At 41.4% G+C, this 22,125-nt stretch overlaps 1 protein-coding gene across 19 annotated transcripts in view; it reads right to left on the reverse strand.

Annotated features, from left to right (window-relative positions):
- epb41l3a (erythrocyte membrane protein band 4.1-like 3a) overlaps nt 1-22,125 on the reverse strand; it is an 83,105-nt gene that overhangs the window by 40,780 nt on the left and 20,200 nt on the right. For 7 of the 19 annotated variants that reach the window (XM_014181254.2, XM_014181247.2, XM_014181250.2 and 4 more), the window contains exon 1: nt 19,469-19,588. The exons of 2 other annotated variants lie outside the window; for them this stretch is intronic. The gene's annotated coding sequence lies outside the window, so the exon portion shown is untranslated. Of the gene's footprint in view, nt 1-19,468; nt 19,590-22,125 lie in introns of those variants that run through there. 10 more of the 19 variants (XM_045710950.1, XM_045710949.1, XM_045710947.1 and 7 more) reach the window with 4 other exon arrangements.

Consider the following 22,125-nt stretch of genomic DNA (forward strand, 5'->3'; position numbering starts at 1 on the left):
CAGTTAGCACGTTTGGTAGGCTACTAATGAGCAGCATCAGAGTTTGGAAAAGACTAATTACTGTGACTAAACAGTCACGTGGAATTTGACTGCCTTCATGACTCGTGGCCGCCGGTGTGGCGGTAATACGGTCACTGCAGCAGCCCTATGTAGGGCTAATGCAAATTCATCATCATAATGCAAAGATTCTTGTCAGAATGCATTAGCATCAATTTGTAAAAAGATGCCATATTACCTGCGAGTGTGGATGTAATCAGAAAGATTATAGCGTAATGGTAAATGATTATAATTTTTTACTAGAAACAATGTTTCCTTGACTTGCATAACTTAAGCTTCATTAACCTAACGTTGACTGCAAATATAGTATAATCTATCGTCATTTACATATAGTTAAAGAATGTGTATTTTCTTGAAAACAAAACGCATATTTTTTTACCTCTAAAGATGACAGAAATAGTAAATTGGCCAGGCAAAAAGTCAAGTTTTAAACTAATGCCAGGGGAGAATTCAAAGAGGTAAAAAGACTGTGAGCGGATAAACGCTAATAAAATTTACGGCCACACAACAAGGGCATTAGATTTTGAAATGAACCGCTCCCAAATGTGGCCTGTTCATGTGTGCAGACGGGGAAAAAATATCTCGCCAAAAGTGAAGGAGGACGGGTGAAATTGGAGACTGGAACATAATCTTTTTACTTTATAAAGGGTTTATAATTAGTTTACAGACTAACGTTAAACGCATTTAACTTCTTCGCTACAATTGTGAGATGAGAAAGGACATATGAGAAATAGTTACGCACACAAGCCCCTACCAATGATACCAACTGAAAACAGAATAGGAGCATAGATTGCGGAGAAGCTTGGATGAGGAGAGAGTGATCGACTAGCAATACAGTAAAGTCAAACACCTGTTGCCCCCTTCCCCAAATCCCCCACGCTACACCACCATAACTCTATTAATCTGCTGTAGGAGTAGTGATGAGTCTGTATTATTCATCTGCTGTAAGAGTAGTGATGAGTCTGTATTATTAATCGGCTATATGAGTAGTGATGAGTCTGTATTATTAATCTGCTGTAGGAGTAGTGATGAGTCTGTATTATTCATCTGCTGTATGAGTAGTGATGAGTCTGTATTATTAATCTGCTGTAGGAGTAGTGATGAGTCTGTATTATTAATCTGCTGTAGGAGTAGTGATGAGTCTGTATTATTCATCTGCTGTAGTAGTGATGAGTCTGTATTATTAATCTGCTGTATGAGTAGTGATGAGTCTGTATTATTAATCTGCTGTAGGAGTAGTGATGAGTCTGTATTATTCATCTGCTGTAGTAGTGATGAGTCTGTATTATTAATCTGCTGTATGAGTAGTGATGAGTCTGTATTATTAATCTGCTGTATGAGTAGTGATGAGTCTGTATTATTAATCTGCTGTAAGAGTAGTGATGCGTCTGTGTTATTAATCTGCTGTATGAGTAGTGATGAGTCTGTATTATTAATCTGCTGTATGAGTAGTGATGAGTCTGTATTATTAATCTGCTGTAAGAGTAGTGATGAGTCTGTATTATTAATCTGCTGTAAGAGTAGTGATGAGTCTGTATTATTAATCTGCTGTAGGAGTAGTGATGAGTCTGTATTATTAATCTGCTGTAGGAGTAGTGATGAGTCTGTGACATAGAGACCATGAAGGGAATGAGCTCAGTAAACACAACCTTCCAGGCTGAAATTACAAATATTTGTGTGTGTGTGTGTGTGTGTGTGTGTGTGTGCATGTGTGACTTTTTTTATTTATTTTTTATTTCACCTTTATTTAACCAGGTAGGCTAGTTGAGAACAAGTTCTCAATTACAACTGCGACCTGGGCAAGATAAAGCAAAGCAGTGCGACACAAACAACAACACAGAGTTACACATGGAATAAACAAACATACAGTCAATAACACAATAGAAAAAAGTCTATATACAGTGTGTGCAAATGAGGTAAGATAAGGGAGGTAAGGCAATAAATAGGCCATAGTGGCGAAATAATTACAATTTAGCAATTAAACACTGGAATGAAAGATGTGCAGAAGATGAATGTGCAAGTAGATATACTGGCGTGCAAAGGAGCAAAAATAAATAACAGTATGGGGATGAGGTAGTTGGATGGGCTATTTACAGATGGGATATGTACAGGTGCAGTGATCTGTGAGCTGCTCTGACAGCTGGTGCTTAAAGTTAGTGAGGGAGATAGGAGTCTCCAGCTTCAGTGATTTTTGCAATTCGTTCCAGTCATTGGCAGCAGAGAACTGGAAGGAAAGGTGGCCAAAGGAGGAATTGGCTTTGGAGGTGACCAGTGAAATATACCTGATGGAGCGCGTGCTATGGGTGGGTGCTGCTATGGTGATCAGTGAGCTGAGATAAGGCGGGGCTTTACCTAGCAAAGACTTATAGATGACCTGGAGCCAGTGGGTTTGGCGACGAATATGAAGCGAGGGCCAGTGAACGAGATCATACAGGTCGCAGTGGTGGGTAGTATATGAGGCTTTGGTGCCAAAACGAATGGCACTGTGATAGACTGCATCCAATTTGCTGAGTAGAGTGTTGGAGGCTATTTTGTAAATGACATCGCCCGAAGTCGAGGATCGGCAGGATAGTCAGTTTTACGAGGGTATGTTTGACAGCATGAGTAAAGGAGGCTTCGTTGCGAAATAGGAAGACGATTCTAGATTTAATTTTGGATTGGAGATGCATAATGTGAGTCTGGAAGGAGAGTTTACAGTCTAAACAGACACCTAGGTATTTGTAGTTGTATTCTAAGTCAGAGCCGTCCAGAGTAATGATGCTGGACGGGCGGGTAGGTGCGGGCAGCGATCGGTTGAAGAGCATGCATTTAGTTTTACTAGCGTTTAAGAGCAGTTGGAGGCCACGGAAGGAGAGATGGATGGCACTGAAGCTCGTCTGGAGGTTTGTTAACACAGTGTCCAAAGAAGGGCCAGAAGTATACAGAATGGTGTCGTCTGCGTAGAGGTGGATCAGAGAATCACCAGCAGCAAGAGCGACATCATTGATGTATACAGACAAAAGAGTCGGCCCGAGAATTGAACCCTGTGGTACCCCCATAGAGACTGCCAGAGGTACGGACAACAGGCCCTCCAATTTGACACACTGAACTCTGTCTGAGAAGTAGTTGGTGAACCAGGTGAGGCAGTCATTTGAGAAACCAAGGCTGTTGAGTCTGCCGATAAGAATGTGGTGATTGACAGAGTCGAAAGCCTTGGCCAGGTCGATGAATACAGCTACACAGTATTGTCTTTTATCGATGGTGGTTAGGATATTGTTTAGGACCTTGAGCGTGGCTGAGGTGCACCCATGACCAGCTCGGAAACCAGATTGCATAGCGGAGAAGGTATGGTGGGATTCGAAATGGTCGGTAATCTGTTTGTTAACTTGGCTTTCGAAGACCTTAGAAAGGCAGGGTAGGATAGATATAAGACTGTAGCAGTTTGGGTCTAGAGTGTCTCCCCCTTTGAAGAGGGGGATGACCACGGCAGCTTTCCAATCTTTGGGCACCTCAGACGATACGAAAGAGAGGTTGAGCAGGCTAGTAATAGGGGTTGCAACAATTTCGGCTGATAATTTTAGAAAGAGAGGGTCCAGATTCTCAAGCCCTGCTGATTTGTATGGGTCCAGATTTTGCAGCTCTTTCAGAACATCAGCTATCTGGATTTGGGTGGAGGAGAAATGGAGGAGGCTTGGGCAAGTTGCTGTGGGGGGTGCAGGGCTGTTGACCAGGGTAGGGGTGGCCAGGTGGAAAGCATAGCCAGCCATAGAAAAATGCTTATTGAAATTCTCAATTATTGTGGATTTATTGGTGGTGACAGTGTTTCCTATCCTCAGTGCAGTGGGCAGCTGGGAGGAGGTGCTCTTATTCTCCATGGACTTTACAGTGTCCCAGAACATTTTGGAGTTTGTGATGCAGGATGCAAATTTCTGTTTGAAAAAGCTAGCCTTTGCTTTCCTACTTCACCCCTCCTGCTGTGAAGTACAATGAAAAGACCAATTAAGTGTAAATGACGCTGTGAAAACGAGCACATACTGTATGTTTCCCGCTCATCCCATGACTCATGTCTAATGGGTCACTGGCTGGTTAACTCATCCAGGCCCGGATAGACTCAACACTGCTTCACCACCAGGGAAGCCCTGTGAGGCTACAGCCAATGACTCTACAGAACATCTCTGATGTAGTCAGGGAATTCTGGTTCATAGAAATGCTATGTGTTGATTGTGATTTCAATCATTTTAATCTGGTGTTTGAATTGGGAATGACTCTGAGCACTTATTGGTTCAAGCTGGTCGGTCTATTGAACAGGTTGACAGCACGTCAACAGACTAACTGACATCAGCTTCACTCCGATAAAACAGTGAGCCACAATCATCTCTCTCCCCTGTCAAGCTTGTTTGATGTTTGCCTCTGTCTCAGGGTGATTCTAGCTTTGTTTGGGAAAACAGAGAGTTGACTTTGCTTTACGGAGACTAAACACGCCCGGGGTCAAAGAGGACGAAAGGCACTACAGCCCAGATATAAAAGAATAATGCAATCAAACAAGAGAGGGAGGGGCTAGTGAGTGAGATAACGCTTGAGCGAGTTTGAGATAGAGAAGATTAAAGCTTACAAAAGCTCAGGACAATCTCATCTCAATTGCGTTTTACACCACATCAAACAAATGTGTAGCAAACAGGAAGAAGGCAACGGCTGAGTTTCCTCTCGTTTCTTTCAGTGAGCAAAAAATATCCCACAGCATGCTCTGCTTCTCAGAGGCTGATAGGTACTGATGGGAGCTGCTCCGAGCTCTCCACCAAAGGGGATATTGAGAAATATTCTGAGACAGCCCCACTGACCCCTGGAGAGAGAGAAATGGGACGTGTCCCAATCCTCTAACGTAGGATTTTATTTCCCCCATGTCTCTTTTCTTCTATGGTGGTTCAGGGATGAAATCAGCCACACAGAGTGAAGACTGTTAGATAGGTGCTATCTAGTACCAAAAAGGGTTCTTCGGTTGTCCCCATAGGAGAACCCTTTGAAAAAACCCTTTTGCTTCCAGGTAGAACCCTTTTGGTTCAATGTAGAACCCTTTTGGGTTCCATGTAGAGCCCTTTCCACAGAGGGTTCTACATGGAACCCAAAAGAGTGCTACCTGGACCCAAAAAGGTTTCTCCTATGGGGACAGCCGCAGAACCCTTTTAGAACCCTTTTTTTCTGAGAGTGTAGGAACCTATTCAATCAAAGTAAAGAATGTTTACGTTACAGTTTCAAGTCAACTGCAAAACATGCTTTTCCGCTGTGCAAGGACTTTCTGGTCATTTATTACTAGGTTTTATGGAAGTAGGGTGACCACATTTAAAATACACAAATGCGGGATGATTTTGCGGAACATTCGCGGGACAGTGTAGCCTACCATAATATTTTGCCCCCCCCCTTGAGAAAAAAAACTAACTTTTCAGTGCATTTGAGGTTTAAAAAGACTTCTGAAGTTTGTAATTTCCACTATGTCAGACTTGATTTTCCCTTACGAAAAATGTATCAACCCTTACAAAAATGCCCATTAATTATAATCCACATAATAATTCATATTTCCACATAATAATTCATACTTCCTAAGATCTTACATCTGTAGCCTACTGTGCATCACATTTTCATAAAATATTATCACTATTGTCCATGCTCTGCAAAACACCTTGACAAAAGGAGCCCCCAAAAAAGACACAAAGGTGGCCATTGTTGTGGTAGTTACTATGGCAACATTAAAGATAGTCCAGGCTAAACAGCAGGAACACCAGTAAACTGCAGCCCAATTTAGGCCAGCATAGCACTCTTCTGTTGGGCTAATATTAAAGCAGCAGAGAAAACAGAACAAACAAGAAAGATCCCGTGAAGGTCAGGAAATCCTTTCTAGCCATACTGATACAAGGAATTTAGAATCATCAACTGCTGTAAATGTTCTGTATTTTCGCTTGAAAAATCATTGGACAAATTTGCATTTCTCTATGTTTGTAGTATGCAGAAATCTGAATTATTCAAGCCATCATCTGAAGGTCATTTATTTATCAGATAAAGGAGTAAAAATTTACTTGACAAAGGAGCTGATATTTCAACCAGAATGAATCAACTTTCATGGCCAATGAAGCAAGGGGGGGGAATTCAAGAGAAAACAGGATTTCACCACAGAGATAAAGGCCAGTAGTTCCACAAAAAATAACATGTCATCCATACTGAACAAAAATATAAATGAGTTACAGTTCCTATAAGGAAATCAGTCATTTTCAGCTTTCATGAATTGTGTACAGATCCTTGCGACAATGGGCCTCAAGATCTCATTACGGTATCTCTGTGCATTCAAATTGTCATCGATAAAATGCAATTGTGTTCATTTTCCGTAGCTTACTGCCTACGGTGGCACATTTTGGGGAATATTCTGAGGTGGAAACTTTCCGTGGGAATTAACGGGAATATATGGGATTTAATGGGAATAAATGGAAATATATGCAAATTAATATTAATACCATTTAAATGTAGATGTTTTTTGCATTGGATATATTTACCATATCATATGGAGACAGAAACATAAACCTTTTACCTTATCATAAGTAGACATAATTGCAAATGATTAAATCCTTCCAATCAAAATAAAAAAACTATTGATTTACGAATTTAACTTAAATTAAATGAGTTTGTATTTTTGTATTTATTATGGACCCCCATTAGCTGCTGCCAAAGCAGCAGTTACTCTTCCTGGGGTCCAGCAAAATTAAGGCAGTTTATACAATTTTAAAACATTACAATACATTCACAGATTTCACAACACACTGTGTGCCCTCAGGCCCCTACTCCACCACTACCACATATCTACAGTACTAAATCCATGTGTATGTATAGTGGGTATGTTATTGTATGTATGTGTGTGTGTGTGTGTGTGTGTGTGTGTGTGTGTGTGTGTGTGTGTGTGTGTATGCATGTGCCAATGTTTGTGTTGCTTCACAGTCCCCGCTGTTCCATAAGGTGTTTTTTTATCTGTTTTTTTTTATCTAATTTTACTGCTTGCGTCAGTTACTTGATGTGGAATAGAGTTCCATGTAGTCATGGCTCTATGTAGTACTGTGTGCCTCCCATAGTCTGTTCTGGACTTGGGGACTGTGAAGAGACCTCTTGTGGCATGTCTTGTGGGGTATGCATGGGTGTCCGAGCTGTGTGCCAGTAGTTTAGACAGACAACTCGGTGCATTCAACATGTCAATACCTCTCATGAATAAAAGTAGTGATGAAGTCAATCTCTCCTCCACTTTCAGCCAGGAGAGATTGACATTCATATTATTAATATTAGCTCTGTGTACATCCAAGGGCCAGCTATGCTTCCCTGTTCTGAGCCAATTGCAGTTTTCCTAAGTCCTTTTTTGTGGCACCTGACCACACGATAGAACAGTAGTCAAGGTGCGACAAAATTAGGGCCTGTAGGACCTGCCTTGTTGATAGTGTTGTTAAGAAGGCAGAGCATCGCTTTATTATAGACAGACTTCTCCCAATCTTAGCTACTACTGCATCAATATGTTTTGACCATGACAGTTTACAATCTAGTGTTACGCCAAGTAGTTTAGTCATCTCAACTTGCTAAATTACCACATTATTTATTACAAGATTTAGTTGAGGTTTAGGATTTAGTGAGTATTTTGTTCCAAATACAAGATTTTAATTTTAGAAATATTTAGGGCTAACCTATTCCTTGCCACCCACTCTGAAACTAACTGCAGCTCTTTGTTGAGTGTTGCAGTCATTTCAGTCGCTGTAGTAGCTGACGTGTATAGTGTTGAGTCATCCGCATACATAGAAACTCTGGCTTTACTCAAAGTCAGTGGCATGTCGTTAGTAAAAATTGAAAAAGCAAAAGGGGCCTAAACAGCTACCCTGGGGAATTTCTGATTCCATGTGAAGAGTTGACTCTTCACATGGGATGATTTCACAACAACAAAAGAAAGGGACTATTGAATGATCCCAAATGATCCATCGCATCTCCCAAAAACAGTTTTTAACATACATCTTTAAAATGATAGTCTAGAAACTAAAGCTTTGGTTGTCTTCCTCTCAGGCTTCCATGTCTTCTCCCTGGACCTCCCCAATGTCCGCCTCATCTTCACTGTCACTTTCCAACCTTGTTGAAGATGGCTCATTGTCAGGCTCAAAAAGCCTCAAATTTGCCCAGATGACAACAAATTCTTCAACCCTTGTATTGGTCAGCCTATTGCGTGCTTTGGTGTGTGTGTTCCCAAACAAGGACCAGTTGCGCTCTGAGGCGGCTGATGTTCTTGGGATTTGGAGGATGATGGAGGCAACAGGGGAAAGATCCTCAGATCCACAAAGTCCTTCCACCAGGTGGTTGATGAGATATGTTGGCACGACTGCCATATCACATCCCCATCCCAAAGCCCTTGCTTGGAAGTGTACTTAACCAGACTGCCAAGAACCTTGCCCTCATCCAGACCAAGGTGGCGAGACACGGTAGTGATGACACCATAGGCCTTGTTGATCTCTGCAACAGACAGGATGCTCTTGCCAGCATACTTGGGGTCCAACATGTACTTTGCGGTGTGTATGGACTACAGGCAGAAGTCTTCATGCTTTCTGATGTATTTCAGAACTGCAGTTTCCTCTGCTTGGAGTAACAGTGAAGTGTGCAGAGCAGTACGGATTTCTTCTCTTACATCTGCAAGCAGAGTCTGAACATCAGACAGAATGGCATTGTCTCTCTCAATCCGTGCAATGGCTACTGCTATAGGTTTCAGGAGTATCAGGCTGCTTACCACTCTCTCCCAAAATACATAATCCAGGAGGATCCACTTGATGGAGCTGTCCATATCGGCAGACTGTGATATAGCCATTTCTTGGAGACTCCTTCCCCTCTTGTAGAGTGTATCCATTGTTTTCAGTGCCATGATGTCCTTGAGGAGCAGATTCAATGCATGAGCAGCACAGCCAATGGGTGTGATGTGAGGGTAAGACTCCTCCACTTTAGATCAAGCAGCCTTCATGTTCGCAGCATTGTCTGTCACCAGTGCAAATACCTTCTGTGGTCCAAGGTCATTGATGACTGCCTTCAGCTCATCTTCAATATAGAGAGCAGTGTGTCTATTGTCCTTTGTGTCTGTGCTCTTGTAGAATACTGTTTGGGGGGGGGAGATTATGTAGTTAATTATTCTTTGCCCACAAACATTTGACAACCCATCAGAGATGATTGCAATACAGTCTGCTCTCTCTATGATTTGCTTGATCTTCACTTGAACTCTGTTGAACTCTGCATCCAGCAAATGAGTAGATAAAGCATGTCTGGTTGGAGGGGTGTATGCTGGGCAAAGAACATTCAGAAATCTCTCCAAATCCACATTGCCTGTGAGCATCAGATGTGAACCAGTTGCATACACAGCTCGAGCAAGACATTCATCAGAATTTCTCTGACTACGTTCCTCCATTGAGTCAAAAAACCTGATTCCAGGAGGACCATGAGCTGTTGCTATAGATAAGGTGTCAGATTCATCATTTTCATCTCAAATAGATGTAGAGGGACTTTTGTCAGAGGTTGCTTGTTGTGAGCGCCGAGGGAACTTTTTGCACTTTGCCGGATAATTCTGCATCTTTGTTGCATTCTTCACATATGATTTGGCACAGTATTTTCAAATGTACACAGCTTTTTCTTCTACACTAGCTGCAGTGAAACGTCTCCACACATCAGATAGTGCCCGTGGCATTCTCCTGTAAGGATTATAAAAAAATGAGTAAAACAAAATCCTAATACAATTTCATGTACAGATAAATAGTTAAGTAGTTAGATTAAACAACTCCTTTGTAAGATAAATGTTTTAAAATTAAACCTATGGAAACAGGTGAATTAACACTCCTCAGTTAGTAGGCTCAAGCAAGCTAAAACCCACATGGTAGCAAAAACTAACTAGCAGAAATGGTTAACAAGTTAGAAATGATTTAAACACACTTTGATGTAGGCTACTATTTACTAGTTAACAAAAAATCCTGTATGTCATATAAAATATATTCACCCCACCCAGTATTGTAATCAAAACTTACCATAAAGCATGTAGTCCTTGGCTCAGACAGTGTAGTAGTGTGGGATCAATAGCATCTCACTAGTGTGCAAGATCTTGAGAATCAGCTGTACATGTGATGGAAGAGTGCACTGCACATGTGATGGAAGAATGCACTGTGCATGCAGAGGGTGGGTTGCAATTCCATTGAATTGGGGATAGTTTAACCAAAATATGCCACAAGACCTAGAATTGCCTAATGTGTATCCTACAAAAAAGGTTCACTGTTATAAGCTAACGTTTTTGATGAATTTAAGCAAAATTCCCCAAATTCCAGGGCTTAACTTCTCATGGTAAATGTCCGGAAATATTACATTAATTATATTACATTTTCGACCCTTTGCAACCCTATAACTGCTCATACCATATCCCCACCGCCACCATGGGGCACTCAATTCACAACGTTGACATCCGCAAACCACTCACCCACACGACACCATACATGTGGTTTGCGGTTATGAGGCCGGTTGGACGTACTGCCAAGTTCTCTAAAATGACATTGGAGGCAGCTTATGGTAGAGACATTAACATTAAATAATCTGGCAACAGCTCTGGTGGACATTCCTGCAGTCAGCATGCCAATTGCACGCTCCCTCAAAGCTTGAGACATCTTTGGGCATTGCGTCGTATGACAAAACTGCACATTTTGGAGTGGCCTTTTATTGTCCCCAGGAGAAATTCTCACTAACAGGGATGTAAACAAATTTGTCCACAACATTTGAGAGAAATAAGGTTTTTGTGCGTATGGAACATTTCTGGGATCTTTTATTTCAGCTCATGAAACATGGGACCAACACTTTACATGTTGCGTTCATATTTGTGTTCAGTGTAAAACAAATGAGTAGCTTGTTCAACCTCCGGTGCTAAAGCCCCAGTGGAAAACGTCTTTCAGGGCTACCATTGTATCATGAATGATGCTCTCTCTCTTTATTGGTCTCTCTCCCTTTACCTCCCCCTTTCTCTCTCTCTATCTGTCTCTTTCTCGCCCGTTGGGGCCTATAATTAGCAAGGATGCCAATATGGGTTGGGTTGGGCACAGCTGTGCAGAGAATTCATGCGTGTACTGGTATCTTTTACACACAGAATGCCGACTGCTGTCGAAAAAGATGGCCGCTCTGACCTTTTCTGACACTTACTGTATCTGGAGTGTCCTCATCAAAAGGCTGTCCGTCTGTCTGTCTGTGGACCTGTGGGACTCTTCTAGAGAGCATATAGCATCAAACAATGGCCTGTCTCCTAGTCAGACAGACCTGGGTTCAAATGGTGTTTGTTTTTGTTCAAATTCTTTAATTGCGCTTGATTGAGCTCGTCTGGAGAAATGGAAAAGGAACAAAAGTGCAAACCCCGCTTATTTGGCATTTCAGGTAGGCTCAAACAAATGCTCAAAGTATCTGAAGGAAAACAAAGAATATTTGAACTCAGTGTGTCCTCTAGTTCTGACTACACATCCTCTTTATGGACAGTATTACCTTTGAATAGTCTCCTCTCCTCTGACTAGATAACATCTGAACCCTTCTTCTCCTATCTCTATTTACAGCACAGAGAGTACGGACTATTGCTGAACGATTAACCGAAATGTCTGTTCTTTTTCAGTTTTCAGTCTTATGAACAATCCTCCTTTTGTTTTATCAACAAGTCTGATAAATTCATATATTCTTTCTACAGATTATCAGCGTACACCCGATATGTTCCCCCTGATGATGATGCTTATTATGCATTATGGTTGAACCAAAAGATTACATGTAACAAAAATGAAATGGGAAACAATTAAATATATACTGTATATTAAATGTAATTAAATAATAATGTACAGTATGTTGATGCTAATATTATGTACAATATCTAATTATGTTGACATATGATAACATTAGCCTAATATATTCAACATGTTGTAAACTATTCTTTTAACAGTTTCACTCAAATCATTCTCATCAACCTAATAATTATGACACACCCCTCAATATTGTCATTGTCTACACAGCCGTTGGTGGTTTACAAAATACATTCCTGGGAGTTTATATGTAGAGTATATAGCTTACAGTTTATTTGCCATTAGTCAGCACCTCTACACTAAATCATTTCTCTGCTTTTTATTTTTCCGTTTTTAAACAACTAATTGACGTCAGTTCAATTATTTAAATTCCATTTAGTTGTCTGTTTTTTTATGAGCTTGATGCTAAGTTTCTGTGGAGAAAAATCTGATCTAGCCCAAACTCTGCAATGTAGTAGGGAATTATAGTTTCCAACAGGCCAGTATTCTACATAGTTTAGCGCAGGAAATGTGGTAATTAACTACAATAACCATAATCCATTGCACGCCTGCTTACTTGTCTGGTCTTGGTCTGTGTGGAGCACGCGACAGATAGAAAGCAGTTGCATTGCGGGGCTTTCTCTACCTACAAATACATGATCGAGGTGATTGATAGTTGGTATTCAGAAGTCATAAAAGTGCCTAATTTACTTTGAAGAACTACTAAAATAGTGAATTTGTCAGGCTATATAGGCAGCAGCTCTATAGAGATGAGATGTTGACTTGGAATGAAATAATAAAGTCATCGAATAAAACAAATACTTAAGTAATGTGAATAAATGAGGTTAATAAGTGATAAGCAGTAATGAGTAGTCACTACCATCATTGGACTTTTATTAATTGTTTTATTCTGCGCTGTTACAGCATTCAACCCACAAAATGCATAGCGCATTTAATGTTTAAAAAAATTATAATCAAAAAAGAAATCGAAAACAGTCGAAACGACCTCAAAAAGCACTAATCGCTCAGCACTAGTACCGACAGATGTCCTCTTCAGATCTTATCTTACGCTTGCTTCCTCTAACTTATTGTTCTCCCTTCAATTATTCCCAAATAACCAGTGTCTCCTTCAATCTGATTGCATTGCTTTCTTCCCCTTCGGCTAATAGAGCCGGTGGGCCGGCAGTGGACTGGCAGAGTCCAGAGACCCACCCAGCCAATTACCCAGTTCACCGCCACAGCTGGTCCTCTTTACCAAACAGCCCTACAATTTAACCAACCACAATACCAGGAGTCAACCCAGACCACCCAGGGAGAGGGGGGAAAGCAACAGTAGCCCACATGAGTGAGGGAACACATTTCCACAACGAATGACCTCCCTTAGGGAAATTGGAGGAACAAACAGAAAGCTACCAGCACATCTGTGTTCCCCCGTCACAAAGCATCCCAAAGTGTGAAGTGCAACAGACATGCTGGAGGGAGTTGATTCTGTCTGTCACAACACGCTCAAAGCCTATCACAGAAGAAACCCGTTTTGTCCAAGTAAAAAACACCAGGGCAGATTAGAAAGGGTCATGAGGGAACCATTGATCTGGATGGGAGAGAGGTTCAAATCAGCTGACACGGCTTAGATGAGCCTAGTTACTTATTGTATGGCTCTCCCTGGTAGGTGGATTAAAGACTTTATACTCAATCATTGATGACCCAAAACAACACTGCTCATGAATAAAGAATACGTCTAATATTTGACATCTGTTTTTTTATGAGGTATCATTAACAGAGTCAGCTACTGTGACCTAGAAAGTTTTTCCATTCAACTCCAACCCTTTGAAGCCAAAGCAAACAAGCCAGGAACTGTAATAACAGTGTTTCATGTGGCATAATATTGATGATATTAAAGAGAGAGTTTGGGATATTGGCAATAAAGCCCTTTATCTACTTCCCCAGAGTCGGATGAACTCGTGGATACTATTTGTATGTATGCTAGCTGTACCCAAAGACTTCCACTCTTTGTGCTAAGCTAGTTAGCATTGGCCTGTGAAACTAACTCCAACTTCCTTCATACTGGACGCAGCTCTGTACTGTAAGTCCGTCTGGATAAGAGCGTCTCCTAAGTGACTAAAATTTAAATGTTAATGAGAAATATGAATTATTCAATCAGGTCCATCTAAGAGCAAACAGAAACCTGATTAAGATGAGAAAATTATAATAATTATAAGGTTAAAAGAAATTGAGTTTAGATCCCAATTAAAATAAGGCATGTACTGATCTGATCTGCATACTGCGCTCCAATAGTTTTTTTCCCCTTTGATAGATGTTCTCATCATAGAGAATCTCCCATGGACTCTAATGCAGGATCGCACCATTACATTACTGAATGATACAGTACTATCCACAGATCCACACAGTTACAGAGTATAGAACTTAAAGGCTGTCATTCAAACATCTAGGACAGCTGCTAGGCATACTGTGAAGTTTATGATACATCGATATAGGCCTATACACTGTCTATAGACCTATACACTGTCTATAGACCTATACACTGTCTATAGACCTATACACTGTCTATAGGCCTATACACTGTCTATAGGCCTATACACTGTCTATAGACCTATACACTGTCTATAGACCTATACACTGTCTATAGACCTATACACTGTCTATAGACCTATACACTGTCTATAGGCCTATACACTGTCTATAGGCCTATACACTGTCTATAGACCTATACACTGTCTATAGACCTATACACTGTCTATAGGCCTATACATTGTCTATAGACCTATACACTGTCTATAGGCCTATACACTGTCTATAGGCCTATACACTGTCTATAGGCCTATACACTGTCTATAGGCCTATACACTGTCTATAGGCCTATACACTGTCTATAGGCCTATACACTGTCTATAGGCCTATACACTGTCTATAGGCCTATACACTGTCTATAGACCTATACACTGTCTATAGACCTATACACTGTCTATAGACCTATACACTGTCAGAGTAATATGATTATAAATGGAGACTACAACTTCCAAAAACCTAAACATTTTTGATAACACTTCACATTTACCATGGAGTCGTGAAGAGGGCACGACAAAGCCTATTCCCCCTCAGGAAACTAAAAAGATTTGGCATGGGTCCTCAGATCCTCAAAAGGTTCTACATCTGCAACATCGAGAGCATCCTGACCGGTTTCATCACTGCCTGGTACGGCAATTGCTCGGCCTCCGACCGCAAGGCACTACAGAGGGTAGTGCGTACGACCCAGTACATCACTGGGGCTAAGCTGCCTGCCATCCAGGACCTCTACACCAGGCGGTGTCAGAGAAAGGCCCTAAAAATGGTCAAAGATCCCAGTCACCCCAGTCATGGACTGTTCTCTCTACTACCGTATGGAAAGTGGTACCGGAGTGCCAAGTCTAGGACCAAATGGCTTCTCAACAGTTTTTACCCCCAAGCCATAAGACTCCTGAACAGGTAATCACATGGCTACCCGGACTATCTGCATTGTGTGCCCCCCCAACCCCTCTTTTACACTGCTGCTACTCTTTGTTTATCATATATGCATAGTCACTTTAACTATAGATTCATGTACATACTAACTCAATTGGCCCGACCAACCAGTGCTCCCACACACTGGCTAACCGGGCTACCTCTTTTTACGCTACTGCTACTCTCTGTTCATCATATATGCATAGTCACTTTAACCATATCTACATGTACATACTACCTCAATCAGCCTGACTAACCGGTGTCTGTATGTAGCCTCGCTACTGTTATTTTCAAATGTCTTTTTACTGTTGTTTTATTTCTTTACTTACCTACACACACACACACACACACACACACACACACACACACACACACACACACACACACACACACACACCTTTTTTCACACTATTGGTTAGAACCTGTTGTATTCGGCGCACGTGACAAATAAACTTGGATTTGATTTGATTAAAGTATATTATAAACTGGGTGGTTCAAGCTCTGAATGCTAATTGGCTGACAGCCGTGGTATATCAGACCATATACCACGGGTATGACAAAACATTTATTGTTACTGCTCTAATTGCATTGGTAAGCAGTTTATAATAGCAATAAGGCACCTCAGGGGTTTGTGGTATATGGCCAATATACCACGGCTAAGGGCGTTCCGTCGTGCCTAAGAACAGCCCTTAGCCGTGGCATATTGGCCATGTACCACACCTCCTCTGGCCTTATTGCTTAAGTAACACGGTATACAGTAGTTGTTGCTGTTTATACCGTAAAGGATACTACCTGACTTCTATACAATCAGACTTTAACTCCTCTAAACTGCTCATGTTTCAACTCATAGGCCAGGGGTAGTCAGCTCTGACCCGACGAGGTCCGGAGCCTGCTGGTGTTTTATTGTACCTGATCATTAACTGCACACACCTGGTGTCCCAGGTCTAAATTCGTCCCTGATTAGAGGGGAACAATGAAACAATTCAGTGGAACTGGCTTCGAGGTCCAGAGTTGAGTTTGAGGGTCATAGGCTATATCAAGGAAAGGAATGGCAATGTTTCGCAAAAAAACTCAGAGAAAAAAAATTGCTGAGTTACTGCATATATCTCTTTCAATGAGATTGAATTATCCTGATGACAAAGCAGCAGCACACTTACAAGGCTTCCTGATTGACATTCACTAGCCCTTCAGTTATGAGAAAAATAGGCTTACAACAGTGGTATAGGAGTTGAACTGGGCCTGACTGTCTATTATTCAAAGTCTGTGGCGCTGTCCTTGGTGCTGTTGCAATGCTAAAACACAGCTCCTTGAGTCACAAACAAGTTCTGCTTTCCTCTTTTACACAAAACATGCCTGCTCTTGTAAATTAGTCTCCATGCAGTAATCTGAGTGACTGTATACTTACACACAAGGCAGTCTTTTTGAACTATCTTGACTAAGCGGCGGCATGTAGCCTAGCAGTTCAGAGTGTTGGGCCAGTGACTGAAAGGTCGCTGGTTCGAATCCCTGAGCCGACAAGGTGAAAAGTGTGCCGATGTGCCCGTGAGCAAGGCACCTAGCCCTAACTGCTCCTGTAAATCAGTCTGGATAAGAGCGTCTGATAAATGACTGAAATGTAAAATGTACTAGAGGTGCACAACCAAAGGACTTTACCCTGCTATTGATAGAAAAGTCCCTTGGTATCTTCGTATTCTTTCTGCTTTGCTCTGAATAGGCTGCTGCTCTGTGACGTGTTCCACTGTAGCCTGGATCCAGTGATTGAAACACTCGACACAGAGGCCAAAAGCCACTGACCCATATTTAGACTGAGAAATCCATTCCAGACAAGCCAAGCATTGTTATTTGGCCCCCACTGCTCCACCACAGTGCTACCCTACATATCACACTATAAATCTTGTATTTTGTGTTTTTACTCCCAGGGTGGCCAGTACGAAAATGTATGCACTCACTACTGTAAGTTGCTCTGGATAAGAACGTCTGCTAAATGACCAACACGTAAAATGTTATGGTAAGAGATGCTGTATGTGTGACATTCTCCCTTTAACCTTACAGTAGCAGTATTGTTGCAGTAGTCTGTGGTCAGCATAACACACTTTAAGCCATCCATCAAAGTCATATACTGTAGGACATAAGGATGATACACGTCCATGAGAAAAATGGAACCCATCCACTGCTCCTGGACTGAAGAGCTTTACAGAAGGTTTAAACCCAGCATGGCTTCAGCAGCTGGACTGAAGAGCTTTACAGAAGGTTTAAACCCAGCATGGCTTCAGCAGCTGCACTGCTCCTGGACTGAAGAGCTTTACAGAAGGTTTAAACCCAGCATGGCTTCAGCAGCTGCACTGCTCCTGGTCTGAAGAGCTTTACAGAAGGTTTACACCCAGCATGGCTTCAGCAGCTGCACTGCTCCTGGTCTGAAGAGCTTTACAGAAGGTTTACACCCAGCATGGCTTCAGCAGCTGCACTGCTCCTGGACTGAAGAGCTTTACAGAAGGTTTACACCCAGCATGGCTTCAGCAGCTGCACTGCTCCTGGACTGAAGAGCTTTACAGAAGGTTTACACCCAGCATGGCTTCAGCAGCTGCACTGCTCTTTCTTCTATCCAAGGCCTTATAACCATTACGTTGAATCGAAAGCTATTTTGCTAATATTGACCAATGGTCGGCTGAGCTCTAGCCAAGATAAAGGATATTGGGCAGGTATTAGTGAAAAGCACAACAGAAATCTGCAGCAATATGCTTATTTGTTTACTTCTCTGTTAGCCTCAACAGGCTGAGAGTGAGTCACTTTCTGAGGTGTGGTCACTGGTCAACAACACAACCCTAGCATGCAGCTCACGTAAAGGAAACCATGATAATCACTATTCTGTGGACCATACCACCATGTCTGCTATTTGGAGAGAGTAAGTATTGGTATGGACACACATTGATGCCCTACCTCTTCAAATACGCTAAGAAAATGAACAAAGTTCCAGATAGGCCTATCACTTTAAACATTCAAAGCCCGAGTGGTGCAGATATTATCATAACCATTTCATTTTAAATCAATCATAGCATTACCTTGTGCTGGAGTTTGCGGTTTCTACATCATAAATCAAAATGATGATAAAAACAGACAAATAGCAAACATGTACCTATGTAAACAGTTTATTGCATTTACACACACACACATAGATGTACATTGTTGGCCTATTATAACCCATTTCTGATGTCCCGTGGTGACAGATGAGACCAAAATAAAACACATCCATAAAATAGTAAACAATGGACCACTATAGCTACATTTTCTGACCCATGAGCTTGCACAATGGGGCACCACCTGTGTCTGTAGCATGTGCCCTCACTTTGCTAACCATGATGTGGGCTGAAAAACGCCCCGTCGGGCGAGTAAAGCAGCTGGCTGAGCGGCCAGAAGACGCTCTCCTCTCCTCCTCTCTCCTCTCTCCTCTCCATCTACCGAACAGTCAGGCCACACCCACCGCATTGCAGAAACACATACCGAAAACCGAGACAGGAACTTCGGGATTGAAGTCATAACTGTCATACACCGGTGATGGTCTACCAATAACTTATCAAAACCGCTAGACGTTACGCACACCACCATAGTAAATAGCACAAAATAGCGCACAACTCCCACAAAATAATACAACGGACAACTTTTCCTTCGATGCGCAAGAATCCGTGCGTTAATCCAATTATTAGACACTTTTTTTAACCAGTCGCAACTAGGCATCGGGCGTTTTGATCACATGGCCATGACACTGTATCCCGAGGAAAATTATACTCATATGATACAAAGTAGCTTGTGCAGAAAGCATGATTTCTCAAATTACAATGAGGGATACGGGATACACAGATTCAATAAAGATCAACATATCTCTATTCGTCTTGAATGTTACTATAACTAAGTTATCCATGAGCAGTATTTTTTGTACAAGGGAATCGCCTCGTCATCTCCTGTAAATGATGCAACGGCCGCACGTCACATTTTCAGATGAAAACATCGATAATGAAACTATTTTCTCTCTTTCCACAATTAATGTGCCACTACTGAATTCAATACACGAGTCCCCTTTATGAAATCCGGAGTTACTATTGTATTACCGGGTATCCTGTGTCCTCCAAAATCCGTTGTCTGAGGTGCAGTTTCTCCAAGCTTTGGCTGCTGACTCCGGTAGTCTCCCCTATGTCATCCTGCCACTGCCTGCAGTAGCCAAGCTAGCTTGTCACCGTAGGCTACACCGGGCACACGGAATTCTGGGATAGCCAAGAATGCCCACTTTATGAAAAAAAATCTGGACAAAACACGACCCAGAGATGGATAATACCTGGTGTTGAATTATGTGGTGTAATTATACCTCTACAAAAGTATACCTCTACAAAATCCCTGCAGTTTAGGTCCTAATCACAAGGAGCTATCACGCACTCACAAAGGACATTGAGGGAATACATAACCTACTTATTCAAACTTCTGTAGTGTTATTATTTCTATATCGATGATAAAAATCATTAAATGTTTGAACAAATATTTTTGCTTACACTTATTTTCATATTGATATAAGCTTTCCACTACAGCAGAGTGTAGGATCATGATATTTTTGTTATGAGCAATTTGGTGATCCTATAGTGGTATTAGTGCCCACAGCTGGGCATTAGGGACTCCCCTGGCAACAGTTCAAGTTGGAGCTCTTCCATACAACACATACAGGTACACACATCCTTGAAGCTTTGGAATAAAAACAGAATCTGCCAGAGACCATGGTAAACACTGTCAATGTGCAATGGTGAAGTCTCCCGAGTGGCACAGCGGTCTAAGGCACTGCATCTCACTGCTAGAGGTGTCACTACAGACCCTGGTTTGATTCCAGGCTGTATTACAACAGGCTGTGATTGGGAGTCCCATAGGGCGGCACACAATTGGCCCAGCATCGTCCGGGTTAGGGTTTGGCCGGGGTAGGCCATCATTGTAAATAATAATTTGTTCTTAACTGACTTGCCTAGTTAAATAAAGGTTAAATACAAATAAAATAAAAAATAAAGTGTCGGAATTCAGATATGACGTCATTGTTGGAGCACTCTTCGCAGATTTTTTAAACTATGGCACACGACATGGTTCAATGCGCTAATAAATCAGCATAACCTACTTTTTCGGTTTGCAGGCGTCTTGGAGCTAGAATTGGGATCATTTATACTGTGCTAATGCCGAAACAAAAAAAGAGTAACAGAAAGCAATGTACAATATGGCGAACTTAGCAAACGAGCGTATCTTTATGCACCGCTGCTATTAAGAACCTGAATCCTGACCTTCAGTCTGGTGAGGATCTTCAGGGGGCCATCTGGGTCCATTTCCATTTAGCCAGATTGGCTTGATTATATTTGCGATATCCATTTATATTAAAATGCCCCAGCATTTATGATCTATCAAATTATAAATCAGTTTAGACTCCTCAAAATGAAGATTCATAAAAGTAACTTTAGTATAGATTACTTAGCGTAAGTTTCTGTATTTATTTTCTTAGTCAACCTTGTGTTCTGTTTCGTTGTGTTCTTGAACGTAGCCCTGTCTTTCATTTTTGTTCATTGGTTTCACCTGTGTTAGTTACTCACCTGGTCTCATCAGCTCCTTATTTAGTTCAGTTCCTTCTGTTTGTGCCTTTGTGAGGTATTGTTCGTTTTAACTCTAATAAGCCTTTTCCTAGCTCGTTTGTGAGAACCAGTTATAGCCTTCAGTCCTAGTTTTGATTCACCTGCCTGTTTGCCAACCTGTGATCACGAAATAAACACCTGCCTCGCTCTGCGAGTGAATCTACACCTTTTTCTCACTGAGTATTCATTACACTTAGATTGCAAGTTGAATTATGAAGCCAGCAAACATTATTAAATGTACAAACATTTCAGGTCATATTACCAGATCAAACGACAATGAAACCTCCTATGAAGAGCATCCATGTTTTTTAATATGCTAAAAAGTTATTATTTTATGAAATCATTCGTATGACGGGCATATGATCAAATAGCTGAAAAACCAACCCTAAAATAAAACATAAAGAATAGTAAATAAAGATCCTATTTTTTTCCTTTGATGTATTTGACTTGTCGTTTTCCAAGTGAAGATGTTATATCATTGACTACCCGGGACACCTTCCCAAAAGCACAAGGCATGCATCGGTAAATGACAACCTATTAACGTAATCCAATCTGATGTATCTGTGTTTGAATTATAATCTTTGCCATGGTCTGACTTCTGACTGTCATCTCATCTCCCCAAGTTCCATACCTGCCTACATGTACATACAGTGCATTTGGAAAGTATTCAGACCCCTTGACTTTTTCCACATTTTGTTATGTTTCAACCTTATTCTCAAATTGATTAAATTGTTTTTTTTCCCCCTCATCAATCTACACACAATACAACATAACTGGTTTGTATAAAAAATAGGAAATATCACATTTACATAAGTATTAAGACCCTTTACTCAGTACTTTGTTGATGCACCTTTGACAGAGATTACAGCATCGAGTCTTCTTGGGTGTGATGCTACAAGCTTGGCACACCTGTATTTGGGGAGTTTCTCCCATTCTTCTCTGCAGATCCTCTCAAGCTCTGTCAGGATGGATGGGGATCATCAATGCACAGCTATTTTCAGATCTCTCCAGAGATGTTCGATCGGGTTCAAGTCCGAGCTCCGGCTGAGCCACTCAAGGACATTCAGAGACTTGTCACGAAGCCACGTCTGCGTTGTCTTGGCTGTGTGCTTAGG

Source organism: Salmo salar, chromosome ssa29, assembly GCF_905237065.1.
Source record: "Salmo salar chromosome ssa29, Ssal_v3.1, whole genome shotgun sequence".
NCBI lineage: Eukaryota > Metazoa > Chordata > Actinopteri > Salmoniformes > Salmonidae > Salmo > Salmo salar.